We start from the raw sequence: 18,050 nt of genomic DNA on the forward strand, positions 1-18,050 counted from the left end.
ACTTTGTTATCTTGGATTCTCCAGCATCTGCAGTTCCCATTATCACTTTGAATCATCGTCAGACAGGCTTCTGCCGCCTGGTTGCCTTCTAGTGACACCTACTGGAAGTTATGTTCATGAATGTGAATGTGCCTCAGGTGAGGGCAGCTTCAATAACCCCTCAGGTGAGCAAGAGTATTCACATTCATAGTTTCTGCTCAAGCGTAGATTTTGAGCAGTTGCCAATAACAATGGAGGGAAACCAAAAAGAATTATGCTCTTTGCCTGTTTATTGTTCTTTCAGATTATGTGGTATTATTCATTTGCAAATTAAGTGTACTGGAAATACATTTTTTATATAGTTTACTGCCTAAACGGCCCTTGACATCAGAAAGTTTAAGTTTTTTTGATGCCAACTATATTTCTGAATGTTGTGCTGCTTCAGTCATCCAATGATCTCACTTCAGTATCCTTCCAGCAAAAGCACACATCTACCAGGAAAGAGAGAGGCAACAGGCAAAGAACTGACTCAGCCAGATGAGCTGGCGAATAATCGCCATCTTTTCTGGAGATCTACTTGCAAGATCTGCAATCTCAATGGGGATCAACCATCAAAGGGAGAGCATCACAGGGAATTGTATCTGTGCAATCTGAGTTATCACCCATTCAATTTGAAGTAAGGAAAACTTGTGAGTGCTGTTTCCCCGGGAGTGCGAAACCACCCTTTATAAGTGCACTAGTGTTTGGCCTATTGTATAAAACATACTAAATAAGTAATTGTGCACTAACCCATTTTGTAAATTACGTAGACACTTCAGCATAATAACATTTGGTCTAACACGTCAATGCTGTTGATTATAATCCACATGAGTCTCCTCCCACCCAATATTCCTTTTTTAATTGATTTATGGGATGTGTGTGTTGCTGGATGGCCGTCATTTATTGCCCATCCCTGGTTGCCCTTGAGAAGGTGGTGGTGAGCTGCCTTCTTGAACCATTGCAGTTCACCTGTAGGTTGACCCACAATACCATTAGGGAAGAAATTCCATGGTTTCGACACAGCGACAGTTAAGGGACAGTGATACATTTCCAAGTCAGGATGATGAGCGGCTTGGAGGGCAACTTGCGCATGCTGGTGTTCCCATGTATTTGCTGTCCTTGTCCTTCTAGATGGAAGTGGTCGTGAGTTTAGAAGGTGCTGTCTGAGGGTGTTGGGTGAATTTCTCCAGTGCATCTTGTAGATAGTACACACTGCTGCTGCTAAGCATCCGTGCTGGAGGGAGTGGATGCTTGTTGATGTCATGTAGATCAAGGGGGCTGCTTTGTCCTGATGGTGTCAAGTTTCTTGAGAGTTGTTAGAACTGTACCAATCTAGGCAAGTGAGGAATATTCCATCACATTCCTGACTTGTAGTGGGCAGGCAAGGAGTAAGGAGGTAACTAACTTGCTGCAGTATTCTTGACCTCTAACCTGCTTTTGCAGCAATTGTGTTTATGTGGTGAGTCCAGTTGAGTTTCTGGCCATTGGTAACCCATATTGATAGTGATTGTAATACTATTGACTGTAAAGGGGCAGTGGTTAGATTGTCTTTTATTGGTGTTAGTCATAGCCTGGCATTTGTGTGGTGTGAATGTTACCTGCCACATGTCAGCCCAAGTCTGGATATTGTTGCATTTAACATGGATTGTTTCAGTGTCTGAGGAGTCACAAATGGTGCTGAACATTGTGCAATCATTGGTGGACATCCCCACTTCTGACCTTATGATGGAGGGAAGGTCATTGATGTAGCAGCTGAAGATGGTTGGGACCTAGAACAGGGCCTTGAGGAACTCCTGCAGAGAGGTCTTGGAGCTGAGATGACCTGACCTCCAACAAGCCTGACCATCTTGTCATGTGGCAGGTATGACTCTAACCACTGGCAAGTTTTGCCTCAATATTCATTGATTCCAGTTTTGCCGGGGCCCCTTGATGTCACACTTCATCAAATGCAGCCTTGATATCAAGGGCTGTCACTCTCACTTCACCTCTGGAATTCAACTCTTTTGTCCATGTTTGAACCAAGGCTGTAATGAGATCAGGAGCTGAAGGCCTGGGTGGAACCCAAACTGGGCATCACCTGAGCAGGTTATTGCTGAGCTGTGCTGCTTCATAGCACTGTTGATGACACCTTCCATCACATTACTGATGATTGAGAGTAGACCGATGGGTCAGTAATTGGCTGGATTAGTTTTGTCCTGCTTTTTGTGTGCAGGACACACTTGGGCAATTTTCCACATTGTTGGGTAGATACCAGTGCTGTAACTGTACTGCAACAGCCTGGCTAGGGGAGTGACAAGTTCTGGAGCACAAGTCTTCAATGCTATTGCCAGAATGTTTTCAGGGCTCGTAGCCTTTGCAGTGTCTAGTGTTTCCAACTGTTTCTTGATATTACATGGAGAGAATTAAATTAGATGAAGATTGGTATCTGTAATGCTGAGACAATAGGAGGAGGCCAAGATGGATCATTCACTTGCACTTCTGAAGATTGGTGAAAAATGCAATAGCCTTTTGTACTTATCTTTTGTACGGATATGCCGGGCTTTTGCATCATTGAGGATGAGGATCTTTGTGGATCGTCCACCTTCAGTGTGTTGTTTCATTATCCACTACCATTCATGACTGGGTGTGTCAGGACTACAGAGCTTAGATCTGATCTTTTGGCTATGGGATTGCTTAGCTCTGCCTATCATTTGCTTATGCAGTTTGCTATGCAGATAGCCCTGTTGGTAGGTCCTCTACCTGGTTGACACCTCATCCAAAGTTATGCCTGGTGCTGCTCCTGGCATGCCCTCCTGCACTCTCCAGCACCTTGTTCCATGCCTATCCCCCCTTCATGAACCAAGACAGTGAACATTACCTCGCTGTTTGAGCACGAGGAATTGCTTTCATTTGAACACACAATCATTTCTTTTCTAGCAGGGGTCATTGGACAGCATTCTGGACAAGGAACTGCTTTTCCTTCCTTTAGCCTGGGGCACAAAATCTAGTGGTAGCACCTGGACTGTTGCTCCTAACACAGCCCAGACTGAGAATTCCAATGCTTAGATTTGACATGCAGTTGACTGAACTCACCAGCAAAAATTACTTGATCAGAATGTAAAAATGCCTTTGAACTAAAATTTCACCACTATACTACAACTTCTAGACTCTTCAGACTCTTAATTTGCAAATGATTTGTGACAGTAGCCTCTCCAGCTCAAATTAACACAACATTTTATAGCTTCAGACGTTGTAATTCTACACAGATTTGTTTGCTTGCAGAGATACTTTGATGGTTAATTAACAAATATATGTCACTTATTTTATAGTTGCCTGGTTCTTGTCCAATAGTTTGTTTCGGTTAATTTTGTTTCCATTTGGTAATGTTGTATGTTTCCTGTAACATCTTGAAAACATTATAGTAAAATTGTCAAAGACTGAAGTTAAGTACTGATGGGATAACAATGTGTAGAGCTGAATGAACACAGCAGGCCAAGCAGCATCAGAGGAGCAGGAAGGCTAGTGTTTCGGGCGTAGACCCTACTTCAGAAAATCAGGCCCAAAACGTCAGCCTTCCTGCTCCTCTGATGCTGCTTGGCCTGCTCTATGCCTTGTTATCTCAGATTTTCCAGCATCTGCAGTTCCTACTATCTCTTAAGTATTGATGGGTTTTTTTAATGCTATAACTTCAGGCAACTTCATCAGGATCTGCTTCACACTGATTTAAGTAGCACAGTACAATATTGAGTGCTGAGAAAAGGTGCATTATTACAGACAACGTACTTTGGATAAGATGTTAAACCAAGATACTGCCCTAAATTTAGGTGAACATTACAGATCCCACGATGACGTTGGTAAAATATTGAATGCTGGCATTGGGGGAATGAGGGACCTTAACCTCATTCCAGGCGTCCCTTATTCATAAGGACATGGGGCACCCTCCGCGGAAGCCTCGTCTCATGAGTCTCCACGGATGGCCAGGACTTCTACCTCCATCCTACCTGCCATCCTCGACCCTGGGAAATTTCAAGTTGAGGGGGGTAAAGCTGCCCATTGGCTGGATACACAGCATGAATGGGCCTCCAGCTACAAACATCCCTCTGGTCACCAACCCAAAACTCCAAAGTTAACAGTTTCCACTATAGGGCAGGCTTCCTTCCTGCCAGCTATAAAGCCTGGGACTGTAGTGAGGGATATTGGGAGAGAAAAGAAGAAGACAACCTATTGAGAGCATTCAGGTGGCACAGGATGAAACTCCATGATAGCAACATCATAGTTGTGCACTTGTGTAAGTATGGCAGACAGTCACATTTAGAGTTCAACTACTTGACATAACGATGACATCATTAGATGTTTTGGGTGAAAAGACAGTTTTCTCTCTAGCTTTGCTGTTTGTGGAGTGGACACCTCCAAAATAAAGTTTCTGCTGTTTAATGCTTTGGCCTCTTGGTCCTTCTTGGTACTTAACATCAGAAGGATTTTGCCATCGAGGATAAAAACTGCTTTGAGATCCACCAGGTCAATCCATTGATCTGTTTAAAAAAAAGTACACCAGGGAAGATGTGAACAGTGCAGAAAAAGCTCGCCACACGCTCCACCCTGAACAAACACTGTATCGAGTGCCCTACACAAAGCCAGTGGCATAGTCAGAAAGAAACAGACAAACTCAGAAATCCTTTATTCGAGATGGGAAGTGGGGGAAGTGATGGTGTAGTGGTATTATCGCTGGACTGTTAATCCAAAGACACAGACACTGTTCTGGGGACCTGGGTTCAAATCCTTCAGCAGATGGTGGAAATTGAATTCAGTAAATATCTGCAATTAAGGAGTCAAATGATGACCATGAATTCATTGCTGGTTGTTTGGGGGAAATATCCATCTGGTTCACTAATATCCTTTACAGAAGGAAACTGTCATCCATACCTGGTCTGGCCTATATGTGACTCCAGACTCACAGCAATGTGGTTGACTCTTAACTGCCCAATGGGCAATAAATTCTGGCTGGTCAGTGATGCCCTTAGCCCATGAATGAAGAGGGAAAAAAAAAGATTGTGCTAAAATTTTCATGGCACGTCATATTAACTATGAGACTCTATGATGACACAATACAGAGGGCTGGAAATCCTACACAGAAAAATTCTATTATTTAGCTTAAACTAACAAAATTGAAGCAGATATACTCATCTCTTCATTCCTGAGGAAACCTACGGAAACAATTTTCTCATAATCCATTGGTGATTGCTGAAAAGTTCAGATTCCACAAACACAATGACTGTGAATCTATCTCCCCGTTCATAGCAATTTCAAAGAAGTTAGCAGAATTCTGTTAATTCAGAGACAACTTGAATGATGCTGCCAGAGACAGCATGTGAAGATGTGAAGGAATTCAGAATCGGTTACCGATGAAAAGGAACCCAGACTCAAAGAAAGCACTGGAAATAATGATCTCAATAGAACTAGTAGCTAAGGAAGCTCCACAACTAAGCTCAAGCATGACAGTTCACAAAATGGTAGCTGCGAGACAAGTCACACCACAGATTCAAAACTGCCATCAGTATGGAAAAATAGGTCACACAGCAGTAATTGGTGATATAAAAAGGTTGACTACAGAAACTGTGGGGGAAAGGGCACCTTGAATGAGCATATTTGAGGAAGAAACATACAACAAAAGCACAGAAACTGGAGATTAGGATGAAAATCTACTTAATACACGGGAGGGCATGAGAAAAACCCAGACTTACAGTCCAAAGAGGAACTGCTATAAGATATAGTGGCTGTTGATGGCAACACTAACTGGGATTGGATGACTGGTTTAATGAATAGCAAACCAGTAAGAATGGAGATGGACATCAGAGTGATGGTTTTATTGATACCTGACAACGTGTATCAGGGGCAGCTGAGTACACCCTCAAAAATTGTACTAAGAATATAAACAGGCAAAGCGGTGCCTTTGAGCGGTTGTATCAAGGTGAAATGTCAGTCCGAAGATTTGTCCTTACACATCGTCAAAGAAAAAGCTTTATTGGGAAGAATGAAACTGGAGAAAATCAAATTTAACTGGGCTTAAGTAAATCATTGGTCAGATTCTGAGACTGATCTATCACAAATTTGAAAGGAACTTGCCATTGTTTTCAATGGTGATTTAGGAAGCTTGGAAAAGATCTCTGTCAAATTGAAAATCAGGAATGAAAGTCAAACAAAATGTTGAACAGTGCTTTAGGCAATGAGACCAAAAGCTGAGTCTGAATTAAGGAGTTGATTCAAGATGGGAGTCCTTGAACCTGTAAACTGACCCAGGCCTATCATATCAATGATGAAGAAAGTTGAATCAGCACACATCTGTGGTAATTTTAAGGACACTATTAACTTAGTTTTGTGTGCTGAGCAGTATCCTTTGCCTTTCATCAATGACCTGTTTGCTGGACCAGCTGGAGGTCAGCTTTTTAGTAAAATTAATCTTCGGTAAGTCTATCTCCAGAGGACTATAGCTCTAAGTCACAGGAATACTTGACAAAACATAAAAGACTATTCAAATACAAGAGACTTCCATTTGGAATCACATCTGCTGCTGTTTTATTCCAAGGTGTTACAGATGAGATTTTAAGTGGATTGGAAGAAATCCACTGTCACCTATGTGACATTTTAATCCTGGGGAGAAATGAGAAAAAGCATCTCCACAATTTAGACGCTACTCTGCAGAGATTTGAAGATTATAGCCGAAAAATGAGGAATGACAATTGTGACTTTTTCATGTCTTCCATTGAATATTTAGGCCATGCCATTGATCAGGGATTATACACATCACCTTCAAAACTAGAAGCCCGAACTGAGGCACCAGCACCAAAACCAACTGCGATCATTGTCTGGGTTTGCCAAATTACTGTGACAGGTTTATCCCAAATCTTGCAACCATCTTCAAGCCATTGCACAATTTATTATGCAAAATAAGAGTTGGAAATGGGAACAGCAATATGAAAGAGCCTTTACACAAGCCAAACAGGTTTTATTAAAATCAGGCCCAATTTGACCCAAAGTTACTGTTGGAACAAGTATGTGACACATTCCTGTATAGAGTGGGAGCAGTTGTTTCCTTCATATTACTTAATGGTGAAGAAAAACCAATTTTTTTATGAAGATCTTTAAACCAAACAGAAACAAAATATGCATAGATAGAGAAATAGATTCTAGGAATCATTTTTGGCACTAGATGATTCCACAAATACCTGTGTGGTTAGAAGCTGCATTTATTAACACCACAGACCATTGGCCACAGTATTTAGGCCTCATACAGAGATACATTCTTTGGCTGTGAGCCATATGCAGAGGTGGATGTTGTTGCTATCAGCACACACTTATACAATTAAGTATTAGCAATCCAACTTACATGGGACTGGCCAGAAAGCCCATGGCAAAGGATCCATATTGACTATGCCAGAACTTTTGAAAGGTGAGTGTTTTTCATTGTGGTTGACACACTTACTTAATGACCTGAAGTTTATTTTTGTTTCAAAAGCATACTTTATTTATAAAAATATATTTATCTACATAAATAGTCACTAAAGCAGTTTGGTTCTGTTAAGTAGCATATGAAGAAACAAACAAACATTGAAATTTGACTCTATCTAGCTTTTCTAACTTATACAAGACTATATTTACGTAACATATATGCTGGATGGACACAGCAGGCCAAGCAGCATCAGAAGAGCAGGAAAGCTGATGTTTCGGGTCAGGACCCTTCTTCAGAAATGGGGAGGTTGAAGGGAGCTCAGAAATAAATAGGGAGGAGGCGTGGGGCTGGAGAAGGTTGGTGGAAAGTGTTAGGTGAGTGCAGGTAGGGTGTGGTGGGGATTGGTCAGTGAGGTGGGAGGGCAGATACGTAGGAGAAAAGATGGACAGGTTGCATTCCTCAGCATGTATTCCTGGACCTTGGAATGTGCCAGTCTGTAATACTTAGTTGAGGCCAAATCCTTGCTTTGGAAGGCCAACAAGTTTCAGGCAGACCAAAGAACATCTTTCATCCAGTTGATGGTCCTCCAGGTGCAGTAGATTTTTGTCTTGGTGTGCATCCTGGGGAGCAGACCATACAGCACCAAGTCCTGCGTCACAGACCTACTCAGGTCAATCTTGACAAAAACCATTACATCTCTCTCTAGATAACAAAGTGTGAAGCTGGATGAACACAGCAGGCCAAGCAGCATCTCAGGAGCACAAAAGCTGACGTTTCGGGCCTAGACCCTTCATCAGACCCTCTCTGATGAAGGGTCTAGGCCCCAAACATCAGCTTTTGTGCTCCTGAGATGCTGCTTGGCCTGCTGTGTTCATCCAGCTTCACACTTTGTTATCTTGGATTCTCCAGCATCTGCAGTTCCCATTATCACTGATACAATATCTCTCTCTAGAGTTCATTTGCAAAGACACATTCCAGAAGGAGGTGTGTAACAGTCTATATCCCCCTGCAGCCACTTTGAGGACATTGTATAGTGGTACAGCGAGTCCGGGTGTTCAGAAAGAATTTCACAGGCAATGTCCTTGTTACTACCAGCCATGTGATGTCTTGGTGCTTGTTGGAAAGTTCTAGTGATGATGCATTCCACCAAATGACTTTGACAGTCTGCTAGGGGAACAGCATGACAGGACCCACCCTCTCCTTTGCCCTCATGAAGCCAAAACCTTCAGATAAAACCATTGAAAGATTGAGGAGATCTTTGTAAAATTTGGTTATCTGTAACAAATTTTTAATGATGGTGGTCCACAGTTTATATCACAAGAGTTCGTGGACTATCTAAATCCGAAGGGAATTCAACAAATCCGATCAGCTCCTTATCACGCAGCCACAAATGGTTTGGCAGGAAGGTTTGCTCAGATAATAAAACATTCGTTTTTTTTGTTAACATACCAGAACACAACCCAGTTGATGACACAAAGTTCTCCAGTGTCGCTTATAGTAAAGCATTAGTTGCACACTGCATTTGATTTTTGAAACTACCCCTGAAAAAAAGACATTGGTGACAGGAAACAACAGAATCAGTTTTCCTTTGAAACAACAAGGTCAAATGCTGTGTTTTCCAAAAAAGATCCGGAAGTGTTGGTGAGGGACTATGCCACTGACAAGAAGTGGGTACCAGCCATCCTTAATGAACAAACAGGACTGGTCACATCCTTTCAAGTCATAGCTGCAAACTTCTGCATCTTCAGGATGACACTGTTTGCTATGCAAACACTAATGTTCAGGTGCAATCCACCTTTGACCAACAGTTGTTGCTTCCGCACATTCATTTTACATGCATTGCAAAAATGCGAAGAAATCCTTGCAAATGAACTCTAGCTGGAGTTTGCAAACTCATGCCTCCTGTATCTGTCCCTTCAATGTCCTAGCATCCAGCAGAGAAGGAACTGACACTTTCACCCATCAAAGGGTCACTGGCCATGCCCGCACTGGATGTCATCTGAACCATTTTCTGCTTGACTGTGGAGCTAGAGAATGACAAGTGGTGGCCGGGAAAATAGCTGGTGGTGGACATCCTCAGCATGAGCCCTGCATGGTCACCAGGTACCTCTCCCCAGCCTGCCCCCGAGCCTCCATGAGCCCTTTTTACTTTGCACTTCCCTGACAGCCCATTTTCACCCATCCCCCCAATATAGAGACCCACCATTTGAACTTTCTGTCGAACAGTCATCTCTGTCCCCTGAATCCTGACATCACAAGGAGTGGGTGCCTGGGGATGCAGTGCCAATGTATCCTGGGGCTTTGCCCTGGGGCTGGACTCAGCCAGGCAAGTGGGATGTAGTCCTTCACAATCTTGACTTGTGCCTTGTAGATGGTGGACAGGCGTTTGGGAGTCAGGAAGTAAGTTATTTACTTACTAGTCTCTGACCTGCTCTTGCAGCTACAGTCTAGTCCCGTTCAGCTTCTGGTGACCTCCAGGATGTTGATAATGGGGCATTTTGTGATGGTGATGCCATTGAATGACAAGGGGTGATGGCTAGATTTTCTGTCTTTTTTTTTAAACTTTCCTTGCTGTTTAGCACAGAGACAAAGCCAGGAACATTTGTCATGGTTGTCAGCAATCCTCAGTCAAGTCGAGGAGGTAGCCTTTACTCAAGGGGTCAATCACAACAAGTCAAGGGCAGCCTCTGGTTCCAGTCCAGGGGTTTGTACAGTCAGTCCGCTGTTCAGGGCAGTCAGAGTCAGGAATCTCTTCTCAGAAGGGGTGAGGAGCCTAATGTCGGGTGGTCCACCACCCGCTTGACTCTTTCTGCCCTCTTGTGGGTTGTCACCCTCCTGAAATAAGAGAGACGCAGATATTAAGGCAGATGGAAAGTGAGTGGCACAGCTGCTACTTTTTATACAGGCATCTGGTGTGAGTGAGTAGGCAGCACTGAGGGCATACAGGATGAGTGGTGCCAAGGGTTAGGGTGGATAACAGCAAGCGAGTGAAGATGTTGCTGGTACTAGCAGGAGGGGAGCGCATGAGCCTCGGTTGGAGACAGGTACAGCAGCAGAGATAGAGTGAGGTAGTGGAGTGAAGACGGTGGCTGGTGGAGTTGAGAACGACATTGGCCTTTTTCCTACATTGCTGAGCATTTCCCTTGGTGGCTGAGACGACATGGACCAGGCTGGTGTGGGCTGCTGCTATTGCCTCCACTGCTGGCCTTGGAAGGAGTGGAAGTCCCACATCCTCACCACCCCATCCAAAAGGACATCCAGGGAATCTGCCAGGCTCTATCATCCCCCTGTCTGTCATATCTGCTACAAATATGAGGAACAATGCCAAGCAGCTGTGAATTCACGTACAACCGACTTTCAAAGATGCTTTGGTATGGTTGCAGGGGATGCCGGTCATTTGGCATATATCTTGTGTGTGACAAATTGTTCCAGGAATAGTGCACGGTAAAGTTGGGATAGAATCAGAAGAGGGATTGTCATAGGAGCCGGGTTGGTAATTAATGAGAGATGCTGGGGAAGATATGGCAAGACATCTCACTGGGCATTATTCCAAAACACTCATACCTAGTCAAAAAAATGGTTCAACCCATTTTAAAATCTTCTGAAGATTTTAAATGATGCTTACTGATGCCCTTGTGACTATAAAATATTTAATTGTTAAGAACTTGTTTGAAGGCCTACAGACCGAAGCAACTGCGAGTTATCCACCAGTGATTAACGGGCCCATTTTGTGGGGTAGGGCCTACTTCCATTTTTTTTAGCTTGTGCAAAAGATTGTGCTCTATTTTCAATGGTATCATTCCCATTTGAAATTCTTGAACTGTTTGCACTGGCTTGACGTTGCTTTTAATTATATCATGTAAGTGTTGCTGGAAAAAAACAGTATTTGTTGCTCATCCTTATTATCCTCTAAAAGGTGGTGAGGTGCTTTCTGCAAATGCAGACTCCATCTGGCGTAAGTGCACTAATACCACTGTCATAGAGTGTGTTTCAGTCCTCTGACCCAGCAACAGCAAAGGAACACTAATATAGTTCTTAGTCAGGATGTTGTGACGTCTGGAGGGGCCCTTACAGCTGGCATCCCACTTGTATCTGCAAGGTGCTGCCGAAGGAGCGTTTCAGACTTACTGCAATGCATTTTGTACAAGGTAAACCCTGTGGACACAGAGGGACTGTAAACATAGACTGAAAGTTTGAGGTGGTGAATGGGTTTCTGATCGAGCAGATCACTTTTTCTTTGGATGTTGTGGTGTTTGAGTCTTGTTGGAGCTTCACACATCCAGGCAAGTGGAATGTATTCCATCACATTCCCAACTTGTGTGTCTCAGATGGTGGACAGTTTCAAGGAGTCATGATGTGAGTTAGCTGCTACAAAATTCTTAGACTTTGGTCTCCTCTTGTAGGCAGAGTACCTATGTGGCTGTTCTGGGGTCAGTGATAAACTAAGGATGTTGATAAAAGGAAATTCAACACAGCGAGGCTATTGAATATCAAGGCAGATAGTTTGATTCACTCTTGTTGGAAATGGTCATCATCTGGCATTTATGTAGTACAAATGTTACCTCTTAACATCATTCAAAGCCTGAATGCTGTTCAGATGTTGCTGAATGTTGACTGGGAGTCCTTCATAAATGCAGCTGAACATTGCACAATCATCAGCAAACAACTTGGGGATAGTTTGTGTTGCCAACAGTGTGTGTTCAACTCTAGTACCAGCTGAGGTTACTGTGAAGGACCCTTCTTCTAAAAGTCTTCCCTTGCCTGGGCTGTGGTCACCCTCAGGTTACGCCACCACCAATCATCTCTCTCTCTATGATCTGGTAGTACCATGGTGACTTTACCCTTTTTATGGCCAATACCATAACGTTCTATAGCCCATTGTTCACAAAAAAAAACAAATTTCCAAGACTGACAATAATTTAACAAATGGCTTTTTACCCCGTACTGAAATTGAATTGAAAATTGATATGGGGGAACCTTTTCCATTTGTTTGCACCCCTTCAGACACACTATTGAGTGAGACGTCTATTTTGTACCTAAGTGTTTTTGCTTTCATTTCCTCCCTTGATTTCCAAGGTTAGCTTCTTTTAGCTGCATTTTAATATGTTCCACAAATGGTGCACTCAATACCTAAAGGCTACTGCAAAAGTTAAGTACGGTTATCACATTTAAATACGGCACTTAAAACTGTAAGTTAATGGGAAACCTGACATCAGAATCTTCCTCGTGGATTGATGTCAATTGCCAAAGGACTGGAAAAATGAAATGAGTGCCAAACATTTTCAGTCATGTTCAGGAAAACTCTCAGTGAAGAAACATTCTTCTCATTTCTCTTTGATGTTCTGAAGTAGAATAATTCCAGGAGATGTTGTTCATTTTGCAAGTAATATATGAAAGTATAGAAGCACTTCTAAGTATTTGAAGGCCCAAGTACTCAAAAGGGTTAAGTAGTCCCTCCTGATAGTACAATTTTCCAGCAAACCAGTTACTCGCTTCACAAAAATCAACTGGGCTAATGGGCCTGTCCCTGCTAAATCCCTCTGTTGGGTGCAGTTTTTTTCAATTATTGTTCAGGGGGTCCCTGACACAACAAGCAGCACGCCGCACTGATCAAATTCACAGTTTCGTAACACACAATATGCTGAAACTTGTCTGCTTAAAAAAAAGTTGTTAGAGAGATATTCAAAAGGTTGGCAGAGTTGTGCATAATATTTGCACAGAACATTTGACAAACGCGTGACAGGCAATTAGAGTAATCTGCTCTTCAGCAGTCCTTTGTGTGTGAGGAGTTGCAGGGCCCAAGCTGTGAGCCCTCCAGGCCTAACCTTCTAATCATCATCTGTCTGTGTTATTACCCTGCTAAACTCGGCCTGGTTTTAAATAAAATATGCAAAGGTTTCTCAAATTATTACCTGAGGCAAAAGGATTTTTGCTTTTTTTGTGCATGTTAATCTGCGAAATGCAAATTTCTATCATCTTCCAGCCTGAGCTTTATTAACTTTTTAAATTTAAAATTTTAAGAGCAATGAATTCTGTTATCTTTTTGCATTTTTTTCATTTGCAGAAAAACATTTTTTTTAAACCGATAGAATCACCCTGGGAAATAAGATTGAGTTTCTCTCAACACCTGGGTTTTAATCAGACTCTCTGCAATTATTCTGGGCAAATTAGGATGACTCTGTTCTGGAGCAGCGCAGGGCTGCAACAGTAACAAAAGGTTATTTCGATGCCGTTCAGAAATTAACACGCTCAACATTTGATAGTCTCTTGTGCTAAAGTAACTTTAATTAACCCTTTGATTATTGTTAGAGAGATACGAGCATTTGAGAGCGTGTGATGCTGAACCACCCATGCTGAGTGGTTCAGTCTAAAGTGCAATGGATCGGTGCTGTCTATTAACAGTGAACACAGTACCCCACTGTGAGACTGTGATATCAACAAGACAGCTCAGTCTCTAACAGAGCCAACAGTTAGGTTGTGCTTACATACATACTAATGTAACAGGATATATCAAGCTTAAATAGTACAGGGTAATCCTGAGTCATCCCACAAGCCATTATAAACAGGTCAGTTCTATGCGTAAGGATACAAGTAAAGTTATCTTTCAAATATTTAATAGAATGCTACATTTTTGTACATTTGCGGATTTCCACAAAGATGTACACTCACAGTTTCTAGAAAGAAGAGAAAATTACAAAGCTGGTGGGAGCTCCATTTGCACTCGAATATTCTCCCAGTTGCTTTTGAAGACATTGATTGGTGCTGATGATAAGTTCCAATGGTTAAAACAAAGCGTGGAGCTGGATGAACACAGTAGGCCAAGCAGCATCTTAGGAGCACAAAAGCAACTAATGGTTATAAAACAGGTTCTCAAATAATCATGAAAAATTTGATAATTTGAAATGGTACCTGATGCTCAATTTTGTTGCTATTTTTCTTTCATTGTGCTACAGACTTCAAGGACAAGATAAATCAATATTGGGCAAACTAAACAACATGCAACAGATTCAGAGCTTCGAAATGAAACAGAGATCAGAAGATTTCAGAAAAAGTCCTCTGGGTTATAATATTCAAATCTAAATGGATCCAAACTGAGGAATTTTGGATTCATTTACATTTTCAAAGTTTTCACATGCACATTCTGATGATACACTCTGATGTTAGCAACAAGGCAGCTTAAGGGCACTTGAATGTTGGTCCAACAACTGAAAAAAAAATCCTAATCATGTATGTTAGGACATTGATAAATTAATAGAAAACTAACTGAAATAGAATTTTCAATTCACATCTCAAGGCTGGGGGTAAATGGGAGCCAAAACTCAGATTAAGTACAGATTTTCCTGCTGTGCTTGACCCTGTCCCAGGGATAGGAGAGAGGCTGACTGGCAGTCAATGCTATCGTTGTCACTCATTATCCCCTCTGGTAAAGTTTCAACACAACAGAAGCTTCACAAAAGCCTAACCCCCCCTCCTTTGCACAGACTACAATATCCCCTGCCTCTTTTCAGTTGTTTTTCTAATGAAATCAGTCCATCACTTGCAATGCTGATTGTGCTACTGTTCATATCTGTGAACAATGAGCATATATAAAACATCATAGCAATTGTACTTCCATTGTATTTAAATGAATTTGTTTAGTTAGCAAATTATTATCTGACGTCCTCGTTCCATCAGTGCTGCAGTATCTTTACGACAACTGGCATGCTAATCACATCTATACAAAGACCTTTGGGCAAACAAAATCTGCAAGAATAAATTTATATGGTCAATGCAAATATTCTGGTTTAAAGAAAGGATATGCGCTCATATCAGTCTTTTCATGACCTCAAGATATGTCAAAATGTTTTACAGCTGATTAAGAACTTTTGAAGCTCTGTTAAGTCGGGAAATGTGGCAGTCAATTTGTGAACAGCAAGGCCAAGCAAACAGTAATGAGATAATAACCAGATAAATTGTTCATTTTGGAGAATGATGTTGGCTGAGAGCTAAATATTGGCTAAGACATCAGGAAACTCCCCTGTTTTTCTTCGAATAGTCTCTTAACCTCTCATCTGAAAGATACCACCTACACTAGGGCAACATTCCCTTTGTACTGCGTTGAAGTATTAAATGATAACATATTATATGTTTTGATGACTCTTACTGAACTGTACGATGCCTAAGCCCATTTTTGTGTCCTATATTTCCTGAAAAAGGACATGGCTGAAATATGCCTTTGCTCATATGTTGAAAGATACAGTTTTAACTTTAGTATACTTCACACTACATGTGCCCAATGCCTTTTATAATGCCAAATTTTGACAACACAAACATTTTTTTCTGCTTTATGCTCATTTGAACTTTTTCATTAACAGCAACAAATAGTTGAAAAAGTAGCCTGGTGATGCTTGTTGCCCATAATGACCTGTTGCATTCTGCAACAGCCCTTGAGCATAAATGGAAAAACAAGTGGTTAGACTTTACCTGTGTGATCTAGATACTTTCCTCTCTACTTCCTAGAGCATGGTGATACAGTAGCTTAGTGGTTAGCACTGCTGTCTCACAGCATCAGGGACCTGGGTTTGATTCCATCCTCAGTGACTGTCTTTGTGAAGTTTGCACATTTTCCCTGTGTCTGCATGGGTTTCCTCCTGGTGCTCCAATTTCCTCCCATAGTCCAAGGTGCAGATTAAGTGGATTGCTCATAGTGTGCAGGGATGTGCAGGCTAAGTGGATTAGCCATAAAAAAGAAGTTCAGTTATGGGGATGGGTCTGAGTGGGATGCTCTTCAGAGGATTGGTGTAAACTCAGTGGGTTGAATTGTCTGTTTCCACACTCCTAACACCACCCAAGGATTTTATTTAATTATTTAAAAGGAAACAGAAGCCAGTACAAAAAGAAATTAAATCAAACTAGGTGTAAAAGAAAGAACAGCAGAACACTGAAACAAAAACAGAAATCTCTGGAGAAGCTCAGCAGGTCTGCAAACATCAGTGCAAAGAATGCAGAGTTAACATTTTGAGTCCAGTGACTGTTCTTCAGAATGCAGACAGATGTATTGGTTTTGAAGAAATCTGTGCTTTTAAAGTTTGTACTTCTTTAGGCAGAACCAAACTGAAAACACAAACAGAACTAGGAAACCAAATAGAGACATAGATTCACAGAAATTGTTAGGGCACAATATAAGGCCATTAAGTCTATCATATTCGCATCAGCTCTCTGGTGAGCAATTCCTTTAATACCATTGTCCATAACTCTGCATGTGTTTTAGAAAGCAGTCTAACTTCCCTTTCAATGTTTTGATTCAACCTACCTAAACCACACGATCAGATAGTGTATTCCAGCCATAACTATTCACTTCATGAAGAATATTTTGCCACATCACTTTTGTTTCTTTTGCCAATTACTTTAGATCTTTGCTTGCTCATTAATCCTGTCACAAGTGGAAACAATTTCTCTGTATTCACCCAACCTCTCATGATTCTGAACACCCCTTTCAAACGCTTCTCAGCCTTCCTTCTGCAGGGAAAACAGACCTGACTTCTCTATTTTGTCTTCCTTTTTGAAGACCCCATCAGGAACCATTTTCATGATTCTTTTCTGCTCCATCTCCAATTCCTTCGCATACCTTCTCAAATGAGGTACCCAAAACTAGATGCAACAGATTCAGATGAAACAGAAAAGGAAAATGGAGAGAGAAAACTTACCCTCCCTGTTTCTAATGGAATGAACAAACTAAGATTTGGAATGAAACATGAGTAAACCAGGTTGCAAGTTATAAAAGGAGACAGATCAATCCAATCTGGTTGGTATCAGTTGATGACTCCAGTATCAGGAAGCAGAAAAGAAATCGAGTCCAGATCCTAAAACTGAGAATAACTTGCCGCAGTTGTTACCGTTACTTGAAGATACTATTGGTGGGTTCAAGTCATCCAGACCGTGCCGTGCTATTTATGGCAAACATAGTACCCGTGAAACTTGGGTTGATTGTATGCTGATTTCAGCTGGGGATCACCTTTCAGCCTAGATGGAGAGGAGCTGAAATCTTTATGTGGAAGTCAGATTTTTGAAGGACTTTATGACTGAGAATGTATGCTACATGGACTGCTGAGCCAATTGTTAAAATTCATCTTAGTTTTGTCTGCCAGTTAATGTGTAATTCACAGTTTATGTTTGACTGCAATTTGCCTTGAAATTCATGTTTGACTTAAATTGATTCTGGATGTTGAAGTATTGGAACTGATCTAAGACAGTATTTCGTGTTTACTTTATTTGACTCCTGTTAGTACAAATTCCTCTGTTTTAAACTATCGAATGTTGTTGCTTCATTCTTTCAGTATATAACTAAGATGTTGGACCTCTTCTTTTTAATTTTACTGGTCTCCACTGAGATTGTAACTTCTATACTGGTGCAGGCTTGTTGAGATCTACACTTCCCATATCAATCTTGCTTGTGGTTGATGTTACAAACTAAATACTATTTTGCATTGAATAGTGAACACTTCTGTCATGGATTCACAGTCTGTTGAAGTCAGGGTAGATTTAAATCTTGCCACTTTTGGGAATAATGCCAGCGGGTAGGTGATGTCCCTCTGCTTACCTCTCACATTACTCACTGACTGACAAC

General features: G+C 41.6%; 1 long non-coding RNA gene across 1 annotated transcript in view; it reads left to right on the plus strand.

The window, feature by feature from the left end:
- Positions 1-14,457, plus strand: part of LOC125464823 (uncharacterized) — a 72,420-nt gene extending 57,963 nt beyond the window's left edge. The window contains exon 4 of the long non-coding RNA XR_007250101.1: positions 14,398-14,457. This is a non-coding gene — a long non-coding RNA (uncharacterized LOC125464823). The remainder of the gene's footprint in view (positions 1-14,397) is intronic.
- The last annotated feature ends 3,593 nt before the right edge of the window (positions 14,458-18,050 follow it).

Source organism: Stegostoma tigrinum, chromosome 24 (genome assembly GCF_030684315.1).
Source record: "Stegostoma tigrinum isolate sSteTig4 chromosome 24, sSteTig4.hap1, whole genome shotgun sequence".
Lineage (NCBI taxonomy): Eukaryota > Metazoa > Chordata > Chondrichthyes > Orectolobiformes > Stegostomatidae > Stegostoma > Stegostoma tigrinum.